The sequence below is a fragment of the Anomalospiza imberbis genome, chromosome 5 (assembly GCF_031753505.1).
Source record: "Anomalospiza imberbis isolate Cuckoo-Finch-1a 21T00152 chromosome 5, ASM3175350v1, whole genome shotgun sequence".
NCBI classification, from domain to species: Eukaryota; Metazoa; Chordata; class Aves; order Passeriformes; family Viduidae; genus Anomalospiza; species Anomalospiza imberbis.
The window spans coordinates 33,144,743-33,170,446 of record NC_089685.1 but is presented as its reverse complement, the minus strand read 5'-3'; the positions used below and the strand labels follow the sequence as shown (position 1 = coordinate 33,170,446).

General features: G+C 40.6%; 1 protein-coding gene and 1 long non-coding RNA gene across 4 annotated transcripts in view; both read right to left on the bottom strand.

Annotated features, from left to right (window-relative positions):
• The window catches only part of HMGA2 (high mobility group AT-hook 2), a 110,836-nt gene that overhangs the window by 49,993 nt on the left and 35,139 nt on the right, over window positions 1-25,704 (bottom strand). The window lies entirely within an intron of this gene.
• On the bottom strand, window positions 11,549-12,352 carry LOC137473969 (uncharacterized). The gene is made up of 3 exons (XR_010999087.1): window positions 12,194-12,352; window positions 12,033-12,105; window positions 11,549-11,886 (listed from the first exon to the last, which is right to left on the bottom strand). It is a non-coding gene; the product is annotated as an uncharacterized lncRNA (long non-coding RNA).

Below are 25,704 nucleotides of genomic sequence, written 5' to 3'. Positions count from 1 at the left end.
AAATTTTATGGCTGATTTAAAAGACCTTATCTGCTTCTGAAATCTTGAATTGCATAAACTGCATGTAATCCTCACATAAACACATTCAACAAACACAATTTCCTCCCTCCTCACTTCCTATGCTCTGAACAATCTTAATGCCTTTTTTTCTCCACAATGTGCATTTAAACACAATATGCTTCCTCATAAACTTCGTTAATTGCTTTTATTTTATGTCCTGCATCAAAGAATTTGCTGTGATGTTGGAGGAGTGAAGGAATATTCATGCAGATGGAAGTGGGCTCTGTAGGTAGGCACATGCTCCATCTGTTTGTGTTTGTGCATCTGAAATCTAACAAAAGTATTATCTGCAACTTTGGAGGCTGATACTCTAACATTTTTCAAAATGGAAGCAAATTGTTTCCAAAGGTGTTTTCTCTATTGCTCTGCAAATGCTGTTCATTTTTCTCTTTGTTTTAAATGACCTTTTGCTGGTCCAAGGGGGTTTATATCCTTATGGCAGCGCAGTGGCAGTGAAGGGATAAAGACCTGGGTGTGCAAATCAAGCCAGGCTGTGTACAGCACCACCACATTCTACAGTCATGTAAAAAAAAAAAAGCAGTAGTGTTAGAAGAGCTCTTCTCATTTGTTTTTTAATGAATGAAAGCAACCAAAGCTTTTTGCTAACCTTAGATTCTGCTTTCTCCTGAATATCCCTCCAAGGGAGCTGATTAGGGAGCTCCAGCTTACCTCAGCATCAGTGGAAACACTGCCTCTGTAACTGACTGCTAATTTGGGACACTATCTCCTTATCCATAGGAATGGGAGTGCTGGAGTCTCTCACCCTCATTCATGCTGGCCTGTTTTCTTCAATGGGATTCCTCTGAGAGTAGGACACCACACTGCTCCCATGGGTGAGCTGCTCTTGAGAACAAAAATGGCTTAAAAACAACAGCCTTGTTCCACCCACCCCACCCCAGACACAGCCTTAATGACGACACTGAGTGAAACAACAGATCTGAACATGTATCATTCCTCTAGCAAAGGTACACAACACCTGCAGTGAAAATGAAATGCAATGGGAAGTGCAGCTATTCAGCACCTACCAAGGTTAGACAGTTGGCTATAGAGAAGAAAGAAACAGATTGAAAGACAGTCTCCCCAGCATAGTCCTCTAATTGACACCAGCTGCGTAAATCCTATGAGCATCTTCTGCAAAATAAGTATCAACTTAGAAAACTGGTCATTGGAGAAGTATGCAAAGCCTGCGGAACACAGGCGCACACGTGTGCACACTAACCTCCTCCTGCAACCTTGATTTATTGAGCCTCTGCCTAGCAGATGGCTGACATTTTGATGTAGCTTCCTAAAACTACAGATCTGTTTGTCTGTTTATTTGATTGTTTTCCACCAAACGGACTGTAACAACTTCAGCCATAACCCATTAAAATCCGGGCTAGTAGGGTAAATGACTGTCACTAGAAGCCTGACTTGTCACGCTGCCAATGGAGCAATATGAAACCCTGGGCTCTTCCTCTGAAGCCAGGGTGACATCATCTCACACATACTCCTTTTACTAGCTGATGTTTCGAGCTCCCTTCAAAAAAGTCCACGAATGAGGACACAGAGATCTGCTCATTGTTCTGCATGGTCAGGGTCCCCACCCTGGGACAAGTTCCTTCTCTACTACAGACTTCCTCTGTCTTTGGGAAGACACACATACAGAGGCATTTAAAGATATGTTAGGAAACTAAAGGCACAGACAGATGTTTGCAGTAGCATGTCAGCCCAAAAAAAAAACTGTGCTAAACCTGTGCAGACACCTTGATTACTCAGATGCCCCAGCTCAGCCAGAAGCACAATCTCTGGCACAAGAGGTGACAGAGGCTCAGGCAGGAACAGTTCGAAACCACCCTGCATGAGGTGGCTGATGGGTGAATCACAGCAAACACAGACAACAGCATCCCAGTGATTTTTGCTATAGAGTTGGGCTGTTTAAAGAGGGGATCTGGTTCAGAAGATTTTGAACTCTCCTTTCAATCAAAGGTGGAGCAATTTACTACTGCAAACTATTAAGTCCTAAGCCATTAAATCCTGTAGTAAAAAAAGAACCGAAGCAAGAAATAACTGAACCAGCTTAGATTCAGAAGCTGGTACAGGTGAAAAGAGAAGTAGATAGGCACCCTGGAGGCATTTTTGCATGCCATGATTTCTGGGATTGATTCAATTTCTTTGATAGTCTCTTCAAGGAGTTAGGTTCTGCTCATGTCCATGCTTCTCCTCTAGTCTTTCGGCAAAGCAATCAGAGCCCACAACAAGTTAAATAGAAAGGATGTTTGTCCAACAAACAAAAAGCAAACACAGTTACAGAGGAGAGAGGAATGGGCAAGATATCACTGCCTCTTTCTGATTACAGCTCAGCATTGCCTCCTGGTTCCCAATTTAGACTTAGAATTGAAAAGGAATTATTCCAATTAAAACAGTGGTGTCAAATTGGTATGAGAACAGGGAGAGGACTATGGTTTATCAGAGCAGTTTCACAGTAGGGTTCTTCAAAGCCCCAAAGACATTGGTACCACTCCTAAAATGCACTGGGTACCTCTGAAACCCTTACTGTAAACATCAAATTTTTCTTCCTCTTCTGTCACAGAGAAACAGGAAGAGGGCAGAGGGGAAGGAGGATGAGAAGAAGTATCTGGGCCTATAATACTCTTGCAGAGCTGAACTTGATATTGGCTTGGCTTTCACAGCTGTGGCTGGTGTTCACACCCAAACTCAGTCTGCAGTCACCCAATCTGCTCAGCCCAGCGTGGGAGGCAGGAGGAAGCAGTCACCGTCAGGGTCAGACAGAGGATGTGGTGATTACCCCTCTGAGCTGCCCCAGAGTTCATCAGGATATGAATGTCTGTGCAGGAGTAGGCACTGCTTCCAAAATGAAATCTGGACAGTGTTAATTTATCATGTCTAAGCCTGAGGCCTGAAATAACAGTTACCAGCATTTGTGTTTTTGTATACACTTTGAAAGTTCTGTGTAGATGAAACTGGCTGGCTTTTTTCAAGAATCAAAGCACTTCTGACCTTCCTTTCAAATATCCTTCGTAAACATAGGGAGATATATAGGCACACATTTACTGGTTTTCTGTAGGGCAAAAAATGTGAACTGGTAAAGAGAGGGCAGGGGTAGCTCTGAACGCAAAAGGTCTTGCTCTATTTATTAAAAGTTCTCCTGTACTAACACAATTAGAAACTTCTGCTGTAATTTCACCCCTCATTCATACAGGACCTTGTTTCAACTTCAGCAGGAAACAGGGACTGAGTTAGGAAAGCTTGAATGTAATAGACATTTGTGGCGGTGTACACTGCTGCCATCAATATAAATCTGTCATAAACACACTCACGGAGGAAAAGGAACTTCCATACACTGTGGCCTCTACATTTTTGGATGCAAATGCAGATTTATGGTGCAACGGAAGTAATCACCCTTTAAGCCAATGTGGGCCTCGTGAGTCTGTGGGACTATGCAGACTGGTGTTCTTCAGCTGAACTGCGCTTCCACAGCTGCATTTGTAACCACCTCCTGCTGGAAAGAGAAGCTGGGCCAAAATAAGGCTAAGGAGATGGTCTTGTTACGCTGGATTTTCACAAAAATGTGGCTTACAAAATGAAAGCCAGAATTTTTAAGCTGTACTGGAACTGATTTATTACATGGTCTTCAAACCACCACGCTGCACTTCCATGCACATTAAATGGCATCTTCTGTTGCTTTCATTCCTACATGGTATGTGAATGGAACACACATGCAACCCAGGGATAAGAGGCTATCCTATATGAGGAAAGGTAGAAGAATCAGGTCCACAGGTCATCATGATTTCCATACAACTTTGTTCACCTCTCCAGCAAACTTCTAACTCCTGATAAAAATGAGAGCCTTATCTAGAAGGCAGCTATATCAAGGGACTGGATTAAGGTGATTACTATTCTGAACCGTGGTATATTAGGAGTGTTTTTGCATAAGGGAGCCTACAAATGAAAGCAGTTTTGAGCAATTTGAAAAACAGCTCATTGTCATTATTAATTAATGAAAAACAATTTTTCCAAGTCAGCCTAATAGAAGGCTTCCTACATGCAACCAATAACTGATTAAGTGAGTGACTCAAACAGTAAAACCACAGTTAGGCCTATTTTCTTCATCCTGGAAGGCCAAGTTCAATATTTTTCCTATGAGCCATGCCTTACTATAAAAAGAATGTGATGTTTGAATGTGAATATCTCTGCTCTCAGTGCTGGCACATGAAGCCTTTCCGACCCCCCCTGCCACATTTCAAGAGTGCGGGATGAATCACAATCATGTGGTTCACCTCCCTGCCAAATTCTTTTCTTTTGCTACCACTGAGTTCCTCCCAGACTGCTGCCAGCAGTGGCTGTCCTCTAGCCAAGACCTTGGAGGCGAGTGTCAGCAGGAGAGACGGGACTCCCTCCCTCCCTTCCTCCCTCCCTCTCTTCCTCTTTCTCCTGTTAGGACACAAGCAAGAGCAGCTAGAGTTAGAGAACCTGTAGTCACAGAACTAGCTAAATAAATAGATAGTGGAGTAAGTCAAGAAGGAGAAAATGAGCAAGGAGGAGGTTGAAATGGAGGGAGAGATGGAAATGGAGATGTGTGAGGCTGGCTGGACACTGCAACCTGCACAGCACTGTGAGATGGCCAAGCACCACATCCTCCCACCCACTCAGAGACACACTCTTCATCTGTCCATCCTGCAGCCACCAGTACAGCGCTGCTTCCAACTCTACTGTGAGCTATTTTTCTGTACCATCAGGACCCAGTCTACACTGAAAGGGAGAGTGGGAAGAAAGGTATTATCTGAGACGAGTCTGATGAGCATAAGTGCATAGGTCATTATCATTTCACTTTGCTAAAGGAGAGAAAAGAGGCTATCTTGTAATGCTAATATGTGTGCCAAGTTCATGCTTACAGCTGAGACAACAATAAATACACTTCACTTGTGAAGGGGTGGGGGGGCACGCTGCAAGTAAAGCACATGAGCGTCTGGATGCTTCAGCAAGCAGCAGACACGTACAGAAACTTGCAGATCCGATGTTTTTACTTGCTTTAAGGTAATGAAAATGTTCTAGTTCATTAATGCTGAATTAGCTTTAATTTTTTTCCAAATTATTCTGCCCTGATTTTTACAAACAAGAACTGTCTTAGTCTCTTTGATGGCACTGCACTGATTGACACAAAGCTGAAACCTTGAACTTTTACAGCCTACCTTGTGCCATAAAGAATATGAGATTTAAAATCTGTACAGTAAATCTAGACTTATATTATTCTCCCAGGTTTGTTCATTGTCCATAAAAGCAAGGAAGGAAAAGCACACCAAAGCATATTAAACTCTGGAATCTCAGAGCTCCAGTGTTTTGTTCTGTGTATGCAGCGTTCCCACACCCAGATACCCTTGGCTTGGGGACATCCCATAAGTGAATGTCCACCTTCCCAAGACATTGCAGCTATGCTAACAATCCTTTTTTTTTCTAAGCCTGTTCCCATACTGTAATCATTAAAATTAAATTTAATACTCAAATCACATCCCCATGTCTTAAACTTTCCCTGACAAATATTTCTCAGGTAGGTTTTTACTACCAGCAGACTGCCTCTGGGTCAGTTCAAAACAGGAAATGCAGGCACACAGTCAAGTTACTGACCACATGCTGGCCCACTGATAGCAGTTTAAGTGATGCTGTTTGCCTTCCATCTGCAGCAAGCCAACCACACACATGTGGCTGGCTACCGCAGGCCAGCCAACAGGCAAAACCAACCCCAGCTTCCATTCATTTGGTGAGTTTTCTCTATGAAATAACACACAGAAATGATTACAGCTCCAACTGGCTTTGCAGAGAAAAGATACTGAATAAGAACATGTGAAATGCCCGGGGTCAACTCTTGCTCTTTTTCTGTAACATGAGCAGCCCATTGACTAGATTTTCCATTTTCAAAGTATTCCTTAGTACAGAGCCGAGGCAGAAACTGCTGGCTCAGCACATAAGAAAAAGGACAATCTTTGACAAAATGTGCTGCTGGTTTCTGAAATGCCTTCACAATAATGTCCCAGCTAAGGGATAAAACTTTTCAAAAAGCATTGTTTTTCTTGCAAACAATAGGAAAATACAGTATGTGTTTTGTAACAAAATATAAACTCCTGAAACACACTTATAGGTAACAGAAACAGCAGTTTATTTCAGGTAGAGAATGCAGAAACAGGATATGCCACCAATTCACTTTCTGATGCCTAATTTCATACATGGAATAACAGCATTCTCCTTTCTACAATGCCCAAAGGATTTACACATCAGAAATATAATAGATGCAGAAGATATTTCATTTTTCACTTTTGTAAGAGATAGTTCCCCAATGAAAGGTTCAGAGGACCAAGAACAAAAATATCAGTGAATTCAGAAAAGGAAACTATTCAAAATGTGGATCAGTTAATTTTAAATTATTATTAACTTTCCCTAACTACATTACTTTATCCTAATCTAGAGTTTTCACAAAGCTGAAAAAAACCTGTTTCCTCTCTCTTAAAGCAGTATTTGTAGGTACCAATAAATTCTGTTGTGTTGTGCCCAACCACAACAAGATCATACTATTTATGTTAAAAATATTCCCTTCTATCATTCTTAATAGCAAGCTGCTTGAAAACATAATAGATTGATCTGAGTCTGTGAACTAAAGCTTATCAGTGGTTCTACAGGGTTAGCACAGGGTACAGCACCTTGAGTATACCTTGACTCCCATGGTGTCACATAATTCGGTAGTTCAGAATGAATGGGTGAAAAGAATCTGAAAGATTATTTTTCAGTGAGACACCCAGAGCACAATTCACTTCCAGTATCAGTAAATCCTACCACCAATGGGGAAGGCTAGGACAAGCCTGTTTCTATCAGCAAGTGTATCCTGTGAAATCAACCCATCCCAAAATGATGACTACCTTGACAAAAAGTCTTTGTGGTAGGAATTGTATTCATCTTGCTAGCTCACATTCAGCATCCCAAATGTCATTTCTTGGCTACATCTCTGGAGGATGTTTGCAATTACTTGGCTGTTTTTCTTGCTTCCCTACCCCTTCTATTTCTCCCAACTATTATTCAGTCCCTGTAAAACTATTTCTGTTGAAGCTGTAACTTCGGCATGAGACACATAAGTGTATATGCCATTTGCACATGCAAGTTAATGACTCAGTTTCTCTCATGACAGGCTGTTTATAAGATGGTTTACCATTTCCTGGTCAGAAGAGATATCTAGTTTTCTGCTGTACCAAAGCTCAATTAAACCATCTAACCAACTCAACTGAATCAGTTCAGATTAAGTTCATCCATCTCCATCTACATTTGAGTAGTAAGCACCTCAGGGTTTTCCTTCTGGTGTTTTTTATTTGTTTGTTTGTTTTGTTGTGTAGGGTGTTTTTTTTTTTTTTTTGCCTAACAAAATAGTTATTCAAGTGTAGTGAAACATATGCCACTTTTACTTTGGGCATTAAATAAATTTAATGCCTTTACTTCAACTGAAGTGGAAGGGAAGGTCTGGGAATCTGCTCCAAAATTATCCAATGAACCTATTCGTTAGCACACACGGCTGATGTGATGGGATTGCTTTGTGCTTTGTTTTGTTGCTGGATCCACTACAAATACAAGCCATTGGCAGCTCAGTCAGCAACATATGAGAAGGGGCTTCCTCTCCTGCCTTAGTGTTCCTGGCTGTTTGAGCATGAATAGAAAAGGTGGATGCATGCCAACTGGCAAAACAGATAGAAATAGCAGTGCATGTTTCTAATATAAGCAGCAAAAAGACCAAGCACAAAACATTTCTCTCTCTCTCTCTCTCTCCCATTGACTAAGATTCCTTTTGGCAAACAGCAGCAGGCTTTTGCATGCTTATTTCCCTCTGGTCAGGGAAGATAGCTTTAATTACGTAGCCATGCAAGGTAATACTGAACAGCCTCTGGCACTTTTGATTTACTAGGGTAATAAATAGAGGGCTAAAGGATTGATCAGCTGCTAGTGAGTTCACAGACACTCCTCACCTCAATTTTCAAATAAAATTCCAAATAAGAGGCAGGACTATTCAGATCAACTTACACACACTGCAGAAATGCAAGGGGAAGGGTGTGCACCTACAGGGAAAGGAAATGTGTCAACAGCAGTGACACAGTAATACCCGTACATTTATGAAAGGCAGGTTCACTAGGATTCACATCCTTTCTTCATCACCAGATCTTTATTACCAACTGCATGGAACTTGTAAAGAGTAGGGCAGAGAGTGAATGATACTATTTTAACAGTTTTCTTTCCTTCTCTCTTTCATTCTCTTTTTTAGTGTTCTGCAGGTTATTGGTAGCTAAAAAGTAATGCAGACCAAGGCTGAATTTTTACCACTTTGCAAGAAATACTTGCAGGGTTTGTTTTTTTTTTTTCATTAACATTTCTTAAGATTATGATTGTTATTATTCTTATGACCATGACTATGACTATGACTGTTACTGTTTGCTTTAAAGGATTCTCTGCCCACCCCAACATTTACACTGGGACCAAGCAAAGCAATATGGCTAATTCAGGGACTCTATCTCTACTTTTTCTGGAACAGGCTACTGCTGATTTTACTTGATTCCATTCACTCCAGTTTTAGAAAAAATAGTCAAGAGCCAATCCCTACCAGATCTCTCCATGCCTCTCATGGCTTTGTAGACTCTTCTAAATCTCTTCCAGGCTGAAGAGTCCCAGCTTACCCAGTCATTCCTCACAGGGCATCCACTCATATGGCAGTCTCTTTGGTCACCCTTTGGGCTGCCTTCTGTTCTACCACTCACTTTCTAGTATGAGCAGACTGGAAACACGTGCTTTATTTCTAACAAGAAGCAAAATATCTTATAGACTCCAACTTACCCTCAACCTGCATGCAATAATTTGTAGGGGAGCTCAAAATACAGTGAGTCTAATCATAGGAAATGGCACCCTACAGCACAAGAAGCAGTACCACCTTAATAAAAAGATTTCTCTGAAAGACAAGAGAAATTCAAATTCACATCTCTACTACTGTCTTGTAGTGGAAACCACTCCAAAAAAAAACAGTTGGCTGAAAAAAAGGCCTCACTACACATACAGAAATCCCATGTTTTTTGCTTGGCTGTGTGGGCAGGTGGGGAAAACAATAAGGATGGACTGACAGAGAGGAGAATGGTGTGGTTTTTTTCATAACTTGAGTGATTTGGAAGTGTGTGTGTTTTCCTGTGGGAAGTCCCTAGCTCTATCTCTAGTGATCTAAAATCACTGTCAAAGGTTTGTGAATGGGTTACAGAATCAGCAATGGTACCTCCCATTGTTAGCTGTCTACATTTTTTTATAACCAGTTGCATACTTTTGGTCAACCACTGTAAAATAAACAGTCCTTCCCAAATGTTTTTGTTTTCTTTGACAGCACAGCAATAATTCACATGGAATGCTGCAGAATATAAAAGCACTTTAAAGCCGTTGTAAAGCTGCGTTTTTGTAAATTATGCTTGAATGGTTTCCAAGCAAAAAGGATACCAGAGCTACAAAAGTATATGAAATTAGAAGATGTATCACGTGTGCATTTACATGATATAGATGTGTACGTGTGTGGGCTCAAATGGGAAGCACTATTTTAAATAATTCTCATTTTGTGGGGAAGATCTGATCATTTTCTCGTGTCTTTGAAAAATGACTCAATGCAACAGCCAGAATAATTTCCGCAACTACCAAAATTTGATTAAGATGACTGAAGCAACTCTCTTTCAACATCAACTCTTGGGACCTCATGCTTATTGTGCCCCTTGAGTAGAAAAACACTCTCCTAACTGGTCATTCCATCTGACCTGAAGAAACATTTCACAGATGGATCATTATATGCACATACAACTGGGAATTATACTCCAGGCTAGAGCAGAAACCTGTGAAAATGACACAAATATCTGTTATAGTGCACTCCCAAGGAGCGAGTCTGCCTGACCACAGATGTTTGTGTTCACCTAGTATCACCCTATTTATCTCTCTCATCTTTCTGAAAACTCTTGTCTCCAGCCTGTATAACAGAGACCCTAAATTGTGCTGCAGGAGGAACAGGAATAAGCTGTATGTTAAGTTTGCCCTTGAAGGCTCAGAGGTTATCGGTTTGGCCATCACACCTGCATTACTGACAAACAGCTGGAGACCCAGAGAGACCTGGCCCAGCTGAATGCTTCTCCAGCAGAGAGCAGTGATACACTGTCAGTGAGCTCAGTGCTGGAAGGCAGGGCAGCTTCCAAGCTGGGGAAAAGGCAAAGCTCAAAGCTGGCAAGCTTGCCAATGTGAATGTCAGAGGAGCTGGACTTGGAGAAAAAGACGATAGTGTGGGGTTATCTGAAGAGAAAATCATTAAGAACACCTACAAAGGCAGTGCCTGAGCCAGCAGCCCCCGCCTCAGCAGAGATACTCACATGAGATCAGAGATGCAATCCCTGCAGCATTTTGCACTGTAAGCCCAATGCAAGGGAGCATTTGCACCACAAAATCCATCCACCTTCAAATTAGTGTCAAATACTCTCTGGCAACCATTGTTAAAGTCGAATATACCTGTTCAAATGACATCAAGAAGATGCCAGGCTGCCAAGAGAAGAGCACCTCTTAACAAACTGTGTTTGAAATGCAAGGTGAATGTGACCAGCTCACATTATGAGCAAGGTGGGATTTGCAGGCAGAAAAATACTTTTTTATTAGACCTGCCAATACTGACTTAAAAAGCCCATCAAGCTTGTCTTTGTCCTGTATAAAGCTGCTTCATGCATTACAAAGATAGGCTTACACATATACACAGGCACATTCACACACACTGGCACTTCTCCATTTACACCTCATGTGTATTTTATCCTTGTGTATAATCTCTGTATAGCCACTACTGGTAATAAAGTCAAAATGCGAACCTCTCAGGCAATAAAAGCTACTGAATGCTAAATTACAAATTTCATTGCTGTGGTCTAAGCAACAGATGATGGGCTTACATATCCCAACCCCAAAGGAACTGATCTCTACCCCTAGAAGAGGGCTTTCCCAGATAGAAAGGTTTTCCTCTATCCCACATGCTAGTAAAATAAATGTCTGGCTTTTCATCTAAAGATGCAAAAATATTTTATAAAGTGAAAGTTTATGGAGTTACCATTCCTATTTTACACTTGATGAAAACTAAAGCACATCAACTACACTCTCTGGCCTGAGGACTTGAAGCTGGGCAGGCAGGCTTTGCACTGTACACTGATGCTTCACAACCTGCTTCTAACCAGGACACCTTGCCACTGCTTTTTTGACTATCCCATAGGATCTTGGCTTTCTGCCACTGCCACCTTAACATCCCTCACCACTTTACTTTCCCTTCTGTCCTGTCAACATCAACCTGCCCTCTCCTCCCTGTGGTGTCTCATTTCTCCTCCACCTTCCTGTGAGAGCAGCATTGGTGGGGATGCTCATACTCAGTGCTCCCCACAGTGCCCTGACTAGTGAGAGCTGCCTCCTTGGGTGACATAAACTGGTTTAAACCATAACTCATCTCTTATGGCTTTGTGTCCACACAGAGCTGTGCACAGACAGACTGCTATGCCTGCTAAGACATAAGCCTGCTCTTAACATTGAAAAAAAACCCACAGAGCATCCAACATATCACACAAATTGTATTCTCTGAAAAGCATTGTTAGCTAAGCTATATTTGAGCTATAACAGAATTCACAGTGTGAGTGAGGATGGAAGGGACCACAGCAGGTCATCTGATCCAGCTTCCCTGCTCAAGCAGAGCACACCGCACAGGACTGCCTCCAGACAGTTCTTGAATATCTCCAGCAAGGGCAGCATGTTCCAGTGCTCGGTCACCTGCACAGTGAAGAAGTTCTCTCTCATGTTCAGCTGGAACTTCTGTACATCCATCAGTTTCTGCCTGTTGTCTCTTGTCCGATGGCTCAGAACCACTGAGAAGAGCCTAGCTCCATTATCTTGGCTCTCTCACTTCAGATACTTACAGACATTGATGAGGTCCTCTCTCAGCTTTCTCTTATCAAGGTTGAACAGGCCCAGCTCCCTCATCCTACCCTCCTAAGACAGATGCTTCAGTCCCTTAATCATTTTTGTAGCCCTCTGCTGGGACCTGCTCCAGTAAAAGAGCCAGTCCTCTAAAATTCACCTTGCTCTGTGTGTGCCATTTGGGAAATATACCACCCTGATCCTTCTTCCCCCACTTTACCCTTGAATGCTCCACTTAGGAAGGTGAACTGAGTTCCTGGTTCCAGAACCATTCCTTGAAGGTAGAACATATTATGGTTATTGAGAGCATTGCTTTGCTTCTAACAGGCTTCATAACAAGCACTGTCACAAACACAGTATCTCATCACCCTCCTGGAGGTCACTATCCTGAATGGAAACTCTAGTGTAACTTTTCGTGGTTTCTTTCAAATTTTCTCAACATTATGAAAAAGATTTGTTTCTTTACTTGTCCTGAAAGCACAAAATGTCACCACAAGGGCTTGAGACTTATATAAGGATGCACCAGTATGAACTGTATTGGTACTGATAAGCAGAGATACAGAAGTACCAATTTAATGCAGAATTTTTCCAGAACAGGTATTCATCTGCTCCAAAGCTTTTTTCCTGCTATGTGCACAGAGGAGTGTTGTGCTTGTATTACGCCTTCCAAGTACCTGTGAAGCCTCCTAAAGCTCTCTTGTTGAGAGGATAAAAGAAAGCCCTACTGAGGCTGTCCTTGAAATAATATCAGCTCTCTTTGTAATAATAACAATGAGCAGGGAGGTTGAACCAGATGATCCACTGTGGTCTCTTCCAACCTGACCCATTCTGTGATTCTGTGATATTAAGCAACACTCTATGCTACACATTCATCCTGGCAATCTGACCTCCTGCTACTATTAGAGATTTTCTTTGAAGAGTTCCTACCCCGGGGCCACATATTTGGGCAGCAGCAGCTTGGAATCCTACCCCAGGGCTATGCTTTTGGGCAGTAGCAGCAAGGAAATGGTGCTTATCACACCTCCACCCGGGCTCCTCAGCCAGGGAAGAATGCAGGCTGCTGGGCCGGCTGAAAGGCTTGGGAAAGTGCAGCCCTGCTGTTTCATGTCAACATTCCTCCCCCTCTGCCTTTCCCAAGGTCTCGGCAGAAAATCCTTTTTTGTTCTTATCAGTTCAAACAAGAACAATGAATTCCTCAAGCCCGAAAGAATGTGACAAGGTGCCAACAAAGCCAACCAGGAAGGTGATGTATGGTCTATAGGCTGCAACTCCAATAAATCACTTCACAAACATGGTGCAAGGAGGGAATTCAAACAGCTTAGAGCCTCTATTTCTAATTCTCCCTTTGAGATATTCACCTGCCAAGTATCCTGGATAAAAGTAGTACATGTAAAGCTAAAATACCTCGTGCCTTTCGCTTTTATTACCAGGAATAACTGATTGAGCATCTAATCAAATTGAAATTGCAGTGGTGTGTCTACACAGCCTTGCTGAAGGCAGAGTTGCAGTTTCTATTATAAACCCCTATATGCGAGTTTACAGTTGCCCCACTGAACACAACTTGGGGCACACAGCTGTCAGCCAGGGAGCAAATTTTTTAAACTACATTCAGAAAGAACTGTTTGGCTCTCTTAAAATCACACTAATATTTTGTTAAAAAACCCTGAAGTTACCATATCTGGTTGCTTTTTAGTATTTATCTTCCATTTTTACAAAGAAACACTGACCTCCTAGTCAACTAGTCTGGTTGGGAAAATAAAAGAGCAATCACCAACAAATTCAGTCACAAAAAGGCAGTTTAGGAGGTGTATATTCTGGGTGTGCAAGGATTCAGATGTCTCGCTCCTTGCTTGAACAAGGTGCCTTCTCACCAGAATTCACATGATGTCCAACGCTGAATAAAGTACAATTGTTTCACACTAGATTACACACACACTCCCAGCCCAGACACAATGGCAAGCAAGTGTCTAAGATGCTCAGCCCACCCATGGGCTCTTTAGGAGCCAGCGACTGCAACAAAGTGTGCCTAGCCTTGCTGTGAGTTAGGAGCTCCTTAGTTTGGTTTTGCCTGTGCATTCCTACTGCACGGATGCAGCTCCCAGCCCCATGCAGGCACACGGCATGTGCAGGAGCTGCTCAGCAGTGCAGGCAGCATGCACTGGCTAGTTCTCTGGAAGAGCCTGGATGCTACTGCTGGTATGTAGAGCATAGATCTGGTCACAGGGAGCAAACTTTTTGGAACAGCCATCTATTATTCTCCATAAAACTTTCTGATGTATCACTAAGGTTGTAACATCAAAACAATCATTGAAAAACTAACAGGTGTATAAAATGGTTCACAATGTGGACCCTTTTCTTGACCTGAGACTCGCATGTTCTTCATGGGGTCAGCTCAGTGTGGAAGGAACGCAGACTGACCGAGACTGACCGCAGAGGGGGAACGCATCTGCCAGAGCCAAGGCTCCCCAGTGGCAACAATCCTGCACCACTGTTCTCACCCAAGGCAGAGGGAAATACAGGCTTACAGTTGGCAGTGTGGATTTGTCACACCTCGTCAACCCTGTGCCTTACCTCTCTGCCTCAGGTGTAGCACCAACAAAATTTTTCATGTTTATATAGTTGAGTGCTGTCTGCCTGCAGCTCCTCAACATGACCATGATGTGGAGCCTCACTGATGCAGACAGTGTCTTCATGACAGATTGATTTTTGCTATTTTACATCACCTCAGCTCAGGAGATGCACTGCTTGGCAAACACTCCTGCACTCAAGTACTGCTCCTGCTCCATCACCTACCTGCCCCACCAGTATACAATACCACTGGGATGCCAGCTGCAGCAGGTACACTAAATCTGTGCATCCCTGTCTTGCCTACGTATCCTCAGAAAGGAAAGCACCACTGTATCTCCTGCTATTAGCCTATGGCAACCAGACTTGGCTGGATTTGCTAGGTCTAATTTGGCTGTACTTGCCATCTGGAGAATAAGAAACATGGTAAGGATGAAGGAATAAATCTGCCTGATGGAGCACGATGTTCTTCAGATGAGCTTTTACTGCTTGTACAAGTAACTGCACCAGCAAATGGGCTGCAGAGTACTGAAAAGGCTGTGACATCTCTGTAATGAGAAATCTTAGTATGGCTCTGGATTACTACATTTTTCCTAGAGAGTGGCACTGTGTGTGGTTCCTGCCTACTGTTCACCTCTTGGCTGAAGTAGGACTTTGTCTTCCACCTTTAACAGACAGACTTGTACGTATCTGAAGAAGCAGTTTTATTCAGCTATGCACACATATGTACCCCCAACCCTGAGAAAAAGATCCCTGTCCTAAATTCATATTTTGTACAACACACCAAAGCATTCAATTAAGTAATTTATATGCTGGGTTGAAATGGCTTATTTGGATTTACTGCAGTCTGCTGTGAATGTTGTATGGGTCAAGGAAATGTCCTCTTCAGAGATTCCCATGTAAAAATTACTCCAGTAGAACAGGAAGTGTTCCCTTCTGACATTCACCCTGCCACTTGCAGTGACTGGATTAGCACTTGTAGGCACAGATCTAAGTCTGGAAATACTCATGAATACTCATGAATTGACTGGATGACGCCAATCAAGATCATAATTCCAGAAATGTAGCATTTCTGATGGGTGAAGTGTAGCTACAACAGGGGTGAGACATGGCACAGAGCTCAAGCTCATTTACTAACACTTCATGATCAGGCTGAACTCCGTGCTGCCTTGGTGGGACTTGTTAAGAGGCAGAGAACGGAGGAAGAGAGGAAAGGCTGTGCTACTGGGGCCAGCAAGGTAGGTCATGAAGGCAGCAGTTCTGGCTGGGAGTGTACAGGATGCTGAAGAGGAGAGAGGGTGGCAATGAAGGCTGATAGAGGAACAGCTGGGAGCTGCCACCTTGAAAGACTGGTGCACTAAGTTCTGTGATGGGTCCTGTACTTGGTGAGTACCTGGTACTTGGTGAGTTTCTTAAACCCTCAGATGCTGGAGCCAAGTGTATATATGAAAACATTAAAATACATCACCATATAATTACTTCTAAAGGAAAAGTTCAGCATCCTGAAGGTAAATATAAGTGCAGCTCCCCTTTTAGGTGTCCTATGATTTTCAGCCATTCTCATGAAGATTGGTGAATATGTTCTATTTGAGAAGAACTTCTGTACAGAAATTACATACAAAAGGCACCAAAGTGCCTTTCAAAATCCTTTCAAAATCACATTTATGGGTTTTATACAGGAGAGCTTTTGATGTTTTAAGAGAAATTACAACTAAAGGGCAGAGAATAACCAAGGCACATAGTTTGTACATTATCACTACACATTTATATTTTATATTCCTTCAGTGGCTCTATTTTCTCTACAGTCTACTGGCCCAGTAAATGGAAATTACAAAAACATAGAGCCTTTTCAAGTAAAATATATAATTTTATGGTACTCAATTCCCTTTTGTCTTTCAGCTGTAATTCAGACCTTACTAAATTGTTAATCTACACCACATAAAGATAAAAAGAGCCTAAATTCCCCTGAAGTTAGCTCCAGCTTTCTATTAAATCCCTTCTTTTTCTATATCTAGCTTGAAGAACACTGAAGGCATTTTAGCTAACAGACAGTATGTTAATCCATTTCACGTCAACTGCACAACTTCTTAACACATATTACAAGCAGAGATGCTCTTTGGCATCCTCTACTCTCATCTTGGCACAAACCTCCCAGCTCAAGAAAGGCTCCAAATGACAAAAAACCAGATGTCATAGGCTGGGGTTGAATTGAAATAAGTAACCTCCTATCACAAACATTACCTCCTGCACCTAACATGGGCATATTCTGCTGCAGCATCTTACTTAAATAAATATTTGCATAGCAAATGAATATACATTTTTATTATATACAAAAGATGCAGTATGGGTAATTACCACTTTCCCCTTCTGAAATGGTGTCAAAAAATGTCAACTGACCGCCTAGCAAAATTACAACTCCAAAGTAACATTTAACAAAATTTGGTATACAGTTTATCATGTACTAATTTTGTGGCATCTGTTAAGGGAGAAACTAATTTTCCATGTGACCTAAATAAGCACTTTCATCTGACGGGAAGGAGGATGAATAACGGAATCCTGCTTGTTGCCAGTTTGAAATCACTGTGCTCTCAGATGGACTTCCTTCACTGACAACTGACTCTACCAAGCACCTGGAGCTCAGAGACCTCACAGAGCTTCCAAACTGTTGGAGCAGGGCTGCAAAGGTCTCTTATACTGAAAATGAGAGGCTGGTAATATGGTATGCTTGATCCTCTCAGTTACACTAATGTCTTGTTTACTAGGATCCTGTTATTAGTAAAATGTCTGCATCATTATTCACATCTCAAATACTATTTTTTCTCCATTACCTCTTTCCTAAAAAGATGAAAATGGGCATTTCTGTTGCACTATCAAGGCTAGTATGCCTTCTGAAATGGGAGCAAGGTAGGGAAGAGTGTATGAGTAAGACTAGCGTATAGTAGTATTTCCCTTAATGGTACCTCAGTTTTCAACTATTAATGGCTCTGGGACTTCCTGGACCTAAGCTGTGGTATTGAATAGCCCAAGACAAAAATCACATTCTTTGAACCTATCCAACTAGGGTGTTTCAATATGCCTTATATGATACAGCATCTTCTTTTCTTTCTTTCAGCCCTAATAGGTACTACTTTCATTAAATGACTCACAGTTCTGCTACCACAAGAATGATTTCCGTGCCACTACTGATTTGTGAGATTCTCTAAATGTGTCCTACCCACAATCATCTTCCCTCCTGGCCAAGAAGCTCTATTCTGTTAGATTCATAACCTGAAATTCACTCTACACCTCCAGCTGTTTGGGTTAGTAATAATTCCTGTTTGTCTGAGGTCATGCAACACATGCAAAGTCACCCTGACTTTGCCCTTTACAACTGAATGGAGCTGTGATGCTTTTCCGATGATAGTGTGAACTTAGGCATCCTAAAAATCCAGTATGTCCTTTCAGCACACTGCTGAAGGAAGAATCCTCTTGCTGTCTCTACTTCCCTGTGTCAGTCACATAACTTTGCCCCAAACATGGCATAAACTATACAGCAATGGCTTGAAACATGGTGCCAACTGATTCCTTTTGTCTCTTTCCTCCTCTGGCCTGTTGATCACAACCCTTTCCTGTGACTGTACAGAGCATAGCACATTTTGGAAACAGCTGCACTGGAATTGCCACACACCAAGTCTCTGTCCATCCCTGTAAAATATCTGCTCAACTGCAACCTTTCCTTGGGACCCCTGGCTTCCGCAAAAGTTCAATCTGCAGAAGGCAGGGCAGATAAGGCAAAACTCGGGATAGGTATGCAGGTTTTGTCTTGATCTCTTTAAAGTCTACAGAGATTAACCAGAAAAAAAATACACCCTGTGACTGTTTCACTGAGTTACTTTTCAAGACTCCAGTTAAGCATGAAGAGTACATAATCTCACTATTAATTTTTGTTCATGGTTCCTTTCCATTATAAGCAAAGCTAAATTAGTTTTGCAGCAACACACCTTCGCCCTGAGCTTGTCTAAATTGCTCCTCACAATATTCCAGTTGTTTTGGGAAACCCAGGATCTGTCAAATGGTAACACAGTCTTCCTGCTGTTAAGCTGTCCCCTTCAGCCAAGGAGACAGGAGCCTGAAGGATCTTGTTTCCCTTCTGACAGCTGCAGTAACTGGACCTAAATTGGAATTGGAGTAGAATTTTGTGGTGAAAAGGGAATCACTATCATCACATTGTCTCTGCAAAGAACTAGGGACAGATTTAGGCACTTGACAGATTTTTATGTCCACTAAACATCTGCTAATCTCCAAAGTGGTAAAAAATGGGGAAATTAAACCACCATTGAGCTACATGAACATGACAGAGGCAGGCACTGCAGTGTTTGCAATATTTTTAAGTCTTATATTAACCTGATTATAAACATATTTTTAAAAATGCGCAACTGGTCCCCCAACTTTATCTGGAACCTCTGTAAAATACTACATAAATCTATCTTGGCATGTGCTCAGTTTCACAAATCACTGTTCAAAGGTTTCATGATTCCAATGCAGAAGCTGATGCAGGAGCAAGGACCCTGTAGGTAGCAGGACTGATAGATTTTGATGCTGTTCTTTGTTGTACTTAAGACTTTCTATACTCCTCTGAGCAAAACAGTGAACATATTTTTTGCTTACTATAGAAAGAGATATTACTGCCTTGTATCTATTCCAGTTCAGGTCACAAACCTTTATAGAAGTTCTCAGACTTTACTGCAGTAGGTAAAGACTACGTTTTCAAATGCTATATGGCATAAAGGGCCTGCTAGAATATGTTAGGAAACATCTCTAATTCATGCAACTTTCCACTGACATAAATCAGAGAAAAACCCACTCATTGGTTTTGGGGTGGGTTTTTGATTTTTTATTTGTTTGCTTTTGTGAAAGGAAGAATAAAGTTATAGAATCATTTAGGTTGGAAAAAAATCCTTTAAGATCATTGAGTCCAACCATAAAAGACAGCAGTGCAGTAGGTATTTTCTTGCTATGCCTCTATTTATTACATCACACCTCATGCTATTGGGATGAAATCCAGTGAATCCTAGTGTAATTTCTACTGAAATATTACCTGAAATTCAGTGTGTCCACAAATCTTTCAATGTATTAAGTGCACTTTATTATTTTTATCTAACACTCAACATTTGGAAATGGTTGAGTATTAATACAAAAAGCTTTTCACCTACAGAACTTATTTGCAGTGTGCTAAGTAAGGGTTGCTCTCTCTCACAGACACATATGTGTGGGTGCATAGATATGTAGGATAATGGAAAAAGAGATATAGATACATTGCTATGGAATTGAAGATGTGCTATTATAGGATAAATTATCCTATACTCATGTTCATTAAAAATATTAGTATTTCCATCCAGTGCTCAGAAAACTTCTCCAGCAGCACACTACTATATACTGGCATATCTAAAGCAGATAAAGAACAGACAAAAAGCACACAGAAACAACTACATTTTCTCTGCATATAACAGAAATTATAATCTCGATTTGTGTCATGTAAAAAGATATCAAAGTTGGGAGATACAACTCCAATATGGGGGTTCCAGATATTTTATAGCCATCAAAACACATATTCTTTACTGTAGGATCTGTTAAAAATACTATTTCAGCTGAAATTTCTTATTATTAAAATATTAACTATAATATAGAAGCATACTGAACTAAAAATAAAGACCTTAAGAGCAGTGAGTCAGAATACAAATCTATTTCTAGAGTGGTGCCAACTCAGACAGCAGCTAATAATGGCTGCTGAGGAAAAAACATGTGGCAAATATGGAATGATATTTCCTGCATTTTTAAAGTCAGAGATGGCATTAATTCCATTGAGTTTAAAAACACTTTCTGTACAAGGCCTGTAAAAATTCTTTTACTTGTAGCTTACTTTTTTCTTTTAATCTGTCTAACAGTTTTGTAAGCCAATTTACACATCTGACACGAGGAACTCTATGATAATGAGCTCAACAATTTAAAGGTGTTGTGTGAAAAACTTCTTTTTGCTTGTTTTACCGAAATAATTTCTGTTGGTCTTCTAGCTGTTATATTGCAGAAAACAATAATTATTTTTCATTCATGTTCTATACAGAATTAATTAGATGTACAAGTCTAGGTTCTATTTCTTCTTAGTTTCTCTCCTATTTTCAGTTGAGAAGGCCCAGTCTGCTTATCTCCCCTTGTACCTTTGAACAATCTAACATTCATCTTCACTTCTTCAGATTCATTATTATATGGAGTGTTCAAATCCATTAAAAATCCAAGTGGGCCACTGAGTTATCCATGCCAGAAGTATATACGACATCGTGTCCTCTTTTCCTTTTATAACAATTATTAATATTTTATTCCTTCTTCTGTCCAGTGCCACCACAAAACTGACATTTTGCAAGAACTATTCATCATGCCTCCAAGTTCTCTTTCCTGTTTGGCAATAGCTGCCTCAAGGCTCCCCTTTGCAAAGCCAGAGCTGCTTCTCATCCTCTTGAACACAACATAAAGCACTGCCTGCCATTGCATTGCCAGGCCCTTCAGTACCAGGAGTTCCTTCTTCATCTGCTCACCATCTACTTAGGTATTAGCTAAATTTTTTAGCATCACTAATGCGTAACTTTGTATAATTTGTTTCAATATAATTAATTTTGAGCAGCATAGATCCCATCACAAGTCCTGCTGGAAATATAAAGGTATCTCTCCTCCACTGTCAAAATACCCCAGGGACAGGACCTTCTCTGTCATTCCCTGAACCACTTAATTCCTTTAAGGCACTCCATGAATAACACTGAAATTAACTATTTTGGAAAACAAGACACATCACATTGATTGAACCATCCTGAGACACATACTTACTAGTTTTCTTTCAGATAATTCCAACAGGTTTGTGACACACAATTCCTTTCTAAGAAAAGCTTACTACTTCTCCTTAAAAACAGCAACCTCTTCATAATCCTTCTAAAGTAATTTTGATAGTTGGTATATACATACTTGGAACACTTTAGATGTCTGTAAGCAGTCTTCTTGCTGAGTGAAAGTCACTTCACCCTACTGACCCTTCCTTTTAACCTCCGTATTATGTTGTACCGACTTATGAACCCTGATATGACAAAGGAGAAATTACAGTGAAGTAGAAGAACAAGGAAGAACTGGTAGGACATCTTTGCCCAGTATGAATGCATGCATTTCATATATGGTCTTTAACATAAGAGAATTTGAGGTTCCTTTTCCAAAGGACAAATAAATGTTCCTTGCTCTGGAATTGTGCATTCACATACAGACCCAATGACGGGTGACTGAGTATTGCTGGGCTTTAAGCATTGGTTGACTGCCTTCCATGAAATGAGTCCGTGGTATCAAATCCAGCTCGTTGTGGACACAATTTCTTGGTTCAAGTACACATTTTTGAGGATTTCAGAGAAAAGTCTCCAGAGCCTATATTTAAATCTACCCTTCAATAAGTGGAGCAGTGTGGAACAACCTGCAATTCTTCTAGCCATGATCAAATTTTTTTTCCCCTCCAAAATACTCTTTCGGAAGCCACTTATCCATCACCTTTAATTAATACCATTAGCTTCATTAAGATATCTATATTCTAAACAACTGTAGTTTATGTCAATACTGTTAATCACCACTTAGGTCATTGCTTTTCTATATTAGTCAAATATTTGTATCATCATTCACCTAGCAAAAACTGCGGGAATAACTGTTACGCGAGAAAATTTAGTGTCTTTGGGCTTTTTGCTGTTACTGAAAGACTATGTCCTAATAAATTATTTGGTTGAAATTCTGTTTCCAGGAATACCTGTGAGGATTATTTCCTGAAGTGAATTTGCAGGCAAAGAAAAAGGAAGGCCATTTTTAAAAATCATACTAGAATTGTGTTTTTAATTGTAGATAAAAGCATTCTCAGCAGTACTAAAATAAAACTAGAGGTATCATATGCAAAGAGGCAAAGGTTAGGTTCATAATTTTTAGATATTGGCTATGTTTAATGAAGCTGCAAATGTTATGTGATAAATATTACTTTAGGCTTTGCCTTTTCAAAACTATGGACTAAAAAAATGCACCTAAGATCTGTTTGCCTATTTGTTCTTCATTGCATGATGTCTCTTGCATGTAAAACTGAATAAACAGGCAGCCTCCACTTCTTCTAAGTACATGAGGTTTGAAGACAAAGAGTCTGGGACAAATGCTACTCTGAATTACTCCCTTTAAACTCCTGGCAATTTCAATAGCATCATAAGCGCTGGCCTATCATTGTCAGGTCTTTATATTCTGCAGATTAAAAAATAAAAGGCAAAGAGCATGCAAGATAGACGGATATAGTCATATATGTCAGATATATAGACATATACAGTCTGTTACAGTCTTCCTTCTACAGGATATTTGGGCTGCATATGACATAATGCCTTGCACTGACATCAAGACTCCTAAAAAGATGAAGATTGGTTATGGGAACTGACTAATGACCCTGCCAGAAGCACCTACTACAATTCTGGTAGACCTCAGCATTGCTGCTCTTCAGTTTTCTGACGATTTATTCCAACTTGTAAAAAATCACAAAACATGAACACCAACAGTTTTTAAAAAATAATGAGTACAACATGGTGGAATCCTCAATTAGTATAAAATTTAATACTTTATCAGAGTTATTGCAGCTTGCTGCAGCTAAGAAATCTTATTCAAATCCTTCTCTACCTCCACTCACTTACAACCTGGCTTCAGCTCATAGAACTTAGCACCTTTGCCAAAAGAAGGTCTGAGTAACACAGACCTCTAGATTATTTTAAAACATTAAACTGTGTCTACAAATCTTTCTATGGGAATAAAAATCCACAAAAGACAAAAGGCATTTTGCCTGGTTTTGCCTTGGATAGTAATGAAAGGAAATTACAGAATCAACACTTGAACACAGAGGCAAAGCTTTCTTTAACTTTAATTTCCTTAACACAAAGTCTCATCTGTGGAATGCTGGAACTGGAAAACTGAAAGTCTGACTCAATGTAAAGCACTTCATTGTAATTAGATGTGAAAGTGAGGGGTATCTCTACTATACTTCCTGTCCTGGAACTTTAAATGGAACATATGGCACAAGTGGGTGGAGGGCTTGTATGTGAAAACACAGATACAATTTTCTTTCAGAAAAGACCATGAAGAGTAACTTACTGATCAAATGATGGTAGAAACTCACAGCATACCAGATATGGTCAAGGAATGCCAGCATTTTATCAACTGTTGATTAGTTACAGAGACCTAAATTTGCTTACAATAGTTGCTTATCTGGTATCCATTGGGGTTAAACATTATAAAGAATCATCCCATCTCTATTGAAAGGGAAGGAAACAAATTAAAACTGGAAAATAGTATCTAGACTCTTAGTCAGTCTTTCTAGCTGATATTATTAAGGGACAGAAGTATGTTGCAGTCTTGAGTACCTAAGATAGGAATGCCATCTAAACACCCCCTGAGTGATACTCATGTGTGGTTTGCTGGGTAATGATGCTTGAACAAGTTCTGAGTTATTTCCTTTACCCCTTAACCAGGGACACTAATAGCAGAAATATTCTGTCTCATTGCTCTTATATAGAACTCTCCTCCTACACCAAGAATTTAGTCAGAGGGAGCGTCAGTGGGCAAAACATGCTCATGACTACTTCCTTTGCTTCAGAAACACTTGCCAAATTGTAATGCAAAAGTTCTGCATTTGCCTTTTGGGCTGAGTGGTCAGAGGCTCTGGAAACAAGCCAATGTACAGTGGGACAGCTCTGCTGTGAGGATTGTCTTCAGGATGGCTCAGTACAGCTTCCCACACAAATAATCTTCAACAGTGGATAGCTTCACTGAATCTCCATTCAAATGCACAAGTATAAACACAAGAACTGTGTGAGTTTTACTCATAAACTATAAGGCTTCCTCTAGAATTTTGCCTTTGTTATGCCTCTCAATTTGTAATTTAATCCATCCCTCCTTTGAGCTTCCCTTCCTCATTCTGCTTCCTTAGTGTCACAAAAAAAGAGTTTGCACTGTGGAAGATCCTCACCTCATTTAGTCCCCTGATTGCAGGGAAGTCCAATGATTTTCTAATATATTTTGTATAATGCAATATAATATCTTGCTTTTTCCTATCCCCTCTGGTTTTGCTCCACTTTTCCTTTCTTTGATGTTGTACAGTAGATTACAGTCTATCTTTCTTTCCACTTTTCCTTAGTGTCTGTTTCCTCTTTCCTTTTCATCCACCTGTTTTTTCCTTTTTTTCCTTCTGTGACGCCTTTTCTATGCTACCCCTGCATTTTCTCTTCTCATCCTTCTCACACTAAATCTTTCCCACTCAATCATATTTTATCATCCCATCTTCATACCTGGGGGCTCAGTCTCCTTATCAAAGAAACAGAGGAAACAATCTCTGGAACCCCAAGTATTACACTGATTATTTCTACACACTTTCCTCAGATTTTTAACTGTCTAAAGAGCACAACTCTTTCTTTGTCTATCCTTTCAGTCTCTCTTTCTCTGGAAGCACATTCCTGTTCACCTCTTTTCTTTTCATGCATGCTTAGTTCCACTGCCAATGGACTTTTCAGACCATTCCATAATCACTGTCAGATGCTCTTTCTTACTCTACTTCTCAGTCAGATTTTTTTTCCCAGCTTCTGAGAAGAAACACAGGTCTAAAGTAGAAACATAACAAATAAACTAAGTGTTGGGAAAAGTTCTTCAAAATAAAAAGTTAAGGGAATCAGGGACAGGTCTCACGCAAACAGGAGGCTTTAGCAGGAAAAGAGAAGCATGCTTTCCTAGGGGGGGAAAAAGTCTCACTGGTGAACTAGCTGAGGCAGATAGAAATTCACTAACAAAAAGAAAGTGACTCTATGATAGAAGAGAACAGAAGCACCAGAAAGGACATAATAGACATCTCACATTCTCTCTCCCCATAAATCTAAAGAGAAACTGAAGCAGGGAAATATGGTAGACATTCACTATTTTGCTTAGGTCCCCATAAACTAGGGCATCTTATGACACTTTATGTTTACAAACTCTTATAAGTCCATTTTCTTTCATAAAGCATGTGATGAGAATGTCACACTGCCAGCACGACTGACCCTC